General features: G+C 41.2%; 1 non-coding gene across 1 annotated transcript; it reads left to right on the forward strand.

The window, feature by feature from the left end:
• The first annotated feature begins 2,558 nt into the window (after positions 1-2,558).
• On the forward strand, positions 2,559-2,640 carry trnas-uga (transfer RNA serine (anticodon UGA)). The gene has a single exon. It is a non-coding gene; the product is annotated as a tRNA-Ser (tRNA).
• Positions 2,641-3,271: the final 631 nt, after the last annotated feature.

Consider the following 3,271-nt stretch of genomic DNA (forward strand, 5'->3'; position numbering starts at 1 on the left):
GTCTGTTCCTCTGTGCCCCATTCCAGCAGTTGGTGAGCCCTTTGAAAAGGTGTTGGTTGATTGTGTGGGCCCTTTGCCAAAGACCCGTTCTTGTCATTGCTACCTATTGACTATAATGTGTGCTGCCACCACGTACCCTAAGGCTATTCCCCTTCGATCCCTAAAATCGAAGAGCTGTTATTAAATTCTGCACTACCTTTGGATTGCCCAAAGTTATACAATCTGACCAAGGCATGAACTTTATGTTACACCTGTTCTCCAAGATGACAATTGAACTTGGTATACAGCACCAATTCTCCAGTGGGGAAAGCTTGCACTCCCAGACCCTTTCCTGAACGATCTACCTGCCACATAGCAGTGTCTTGTTTCATGTAGTGGAGAAAGCACATCCTTCTTACCTGCGTGATGTCAAGGGCATGTAAAAACTTCTCTTCCATGTCGTGTACCAGCATTCCAGGGACAGCACCATCTTTTCTCTTTAACTATAACTATAACACTTTAGCTATTACACTGTTCACTCCAGTGCCCACCCACCACAAGTCACCAACAAGATGATGTACTTGCAAGTAACAGCAGTAGTAGCAGCAGCATGACTCGTCTTCAATCTTCCAAAGTTCACACGTGTTACCCTGCTGCTGCGCTCCCTTCGTTTGCTTCCAGTAGCTGCACACATCAGATTTAAAATCTTGATGCTCCCCTACAAAGCCAAAAATGGGCCAGGCCCTTGATATATTGAGTCAGTGGTCAAAGCCCGATTCATACCTCAAGGGCCTTGAACCTCAAGAATGGCTCGGCTTGAAATTCCATGCTCTAAGTCTCATGGAAGACAAGCATTTAGACTCACAGATGGTGAAATGAACTTCCACTTGCTGTCCTGACAGCAGAGTTCCTTGCAGTCTTCAAACACAGACTAAAGACCCATCTATTCATGGAATCTGACAAATGACCCTGCTCCTATATTGAATAACTAAATTAACACTTATTGTAGGGTATTATTTATTACACTGATGTTGTCTAACAAACTTTAGTCCTTATGCATTTTGTACTTCTAGGTAACAGCAGTGATCCTTTTATTTCTACAGTATTCTAGATCATTGGGATATTGGACTCTAACCTACTGTAATGGCTAGGGTGTATTCTATGAGTAAATGATAAAACCCTTTTGTAAGTCACACTGGATAAAAGTGTCTGCTAAATGCCTTAAATATAAATTGTAAATGTAACAAATACATCTCAAGACTTGAAACTGTAGTCCCGAGACAAGTCAAGAGTGAAAATGTATAATCCAAAGTCAAGATGGACAGTTACCAAGCACTACCCTTCACGTAATTGTCAAGTCACCATGTTTAATGGCGTTACAATATTTGACACCAGCAAAGCATTTGATGTAGTTTATGAAATTGACAAAATCTTTTCATGCTCTTCAGTCTTGGCCTTGATGGTATGCATGTTTTGTCATGTCTGCTTAGAGATAATGTCGCCACTGGGCACCAAATTCTCTCCCAGGTGCTTTACCAAATTATTGATCCACAATGTGCTAGTGTCTTGATTCATCTATGTAGAAAAATCAAGAGCAACTGTGGGTGTAGGATTCGATGTTATCATTCCTAAAAATGGTGCCAAGTCACCAGTTTGTCTGCAGTGCACTAAGAATAGGAAGACTCCCTGTCGGGGAATCAACCCAAGAATTTCTGCCTGAGAGGCAGAGATACTATTTACTATACTAACAAGGACAGATGCATGTGTGTTAAAAGAAACTGACTGAGATGTACGCATCCCACAGGTTTTGAAGTATTTTGGATCAATGTGCCTACAACAGAAAGTTTTTTAAACAAATTCTGGTGATGTTGACCCAGTCTTCATTTTCCTCTTTTAACAATGCCGGTGTGCTGGCTTATGATTTGTATTTCTTTTTGAATTCTTGTAAAAATGCAAAATATTCAAAGCATTTTGGCTATCCCTGTGTGATAAACACGAGAATGGTCTAAACTATGAGTTATGTCATATGCAGCACTTTTATCAAATTTGGCTTTGACTCTGTTTGCAATATGTCTGATTATTCTATTGCAAATTAATGTACTGAGCTGCAATGTCTAGTCAACATTGAACTTAGGTCAAGCGATATCCTGCACTACTCTATTTCCAATGTGCAATTTTCAACTTTGTTGACTTAGATTTCTGCTCACATGTACATTCCAGTGAATGCTTTACATGACACCTTCATCAGCTAGGTGTGATTTTTTAAAAACAAAAAGAGTGTTCATGCAAAAATGCTTAGCCACCTTGAGCCATCCCACGTCTTCACGTGGGAAACCTTGGAGGCCACGGTAGTGTTTTAAGTAGCGGATCAGTCTAATACTCTGATAAGCTTTTGGGCACCTGTTCACCTGGAATTGACATTAGTTTGCTAAAATAATGAGTAGACCATTCGGGAGATTACTGTCTTTGAATTTGCATCTCAGGCCATTTGCAGTCCTGAGTCAATGATATATGGGCACTCATAATTGAGCTTGAAGAAGTCCTAAGACTTAACCCCAAAGTGCCCAAAGCATATAACACCTGCGATGGCCGAGAGGTTAAGGCGTTGGACTTGAAATCCAATGGGGGTTCCCCGCGCAGGTTCGACTCCTGCTTGCAGCGTGATGGAATCAGATGTTTCTCTCCTGATGGCTTTGCTGGAAGAATAAATTCACAGTGTCATGTAGTTCTCCTTTTGCACATGCTTGCCATTCCGTTTGCAACTTTGTGCCAGTGAAACTGTAGGAGTCCTAGGAATTGAAGCAGAAATAGCTGCTTTGTCGATAAGTTGTGATGACCCAGGGATTAATGTGTTAGTGTCAAGCTCCAATGTGCTCTCTTGCAGAATAGAGAATTTAGTTGCTTATTTGAAGTGATTTCTGCAGAGACATCATGCCACCAGTGTGGAGAGCTTGCACTCCCAGACCCTTTCCTGAACGATCTACCTGCCACATAGCAGTGTCTTGTTTCATGTAGTGGAGAAAGCACATCCTTCTTACCTCCGTGATGTCAAGGGCATGTAAAAACTCTTCAACTATTGGACATTCATCTTAGCTCAGTGAAAATTCTGGAAGACTATTTCTCACATGCAAATTGCAGTGGTGTTTGCCTATGCTTTTCTTGTACCAGCATTCCAGGGACAGCACCATCTTTTCTCTTTAACTATAACACTTTATTTATTACACTGTTTACTCCAGTGCCCACCCACCAAAAGTCACTAACAAGATGATGTACTTGCAAGTAACAGCAGTAG

This window comes from Electrophorus electricus, chromosome 15 (genome assembly GCF_041902795.1).
Source record: "Electrophorus electricus isolate QZ-2024a chromosome 15, ASM4190279v1, whole genome shotgun sequence".
NCBI classification, from domain to species: domain Eukaryota; kingdom Metazoa; phylum Chordata; class Actinopteri; order Gymnotiformes; family Gymnotidae; genus Electrophorus; species Electrophorus electricus.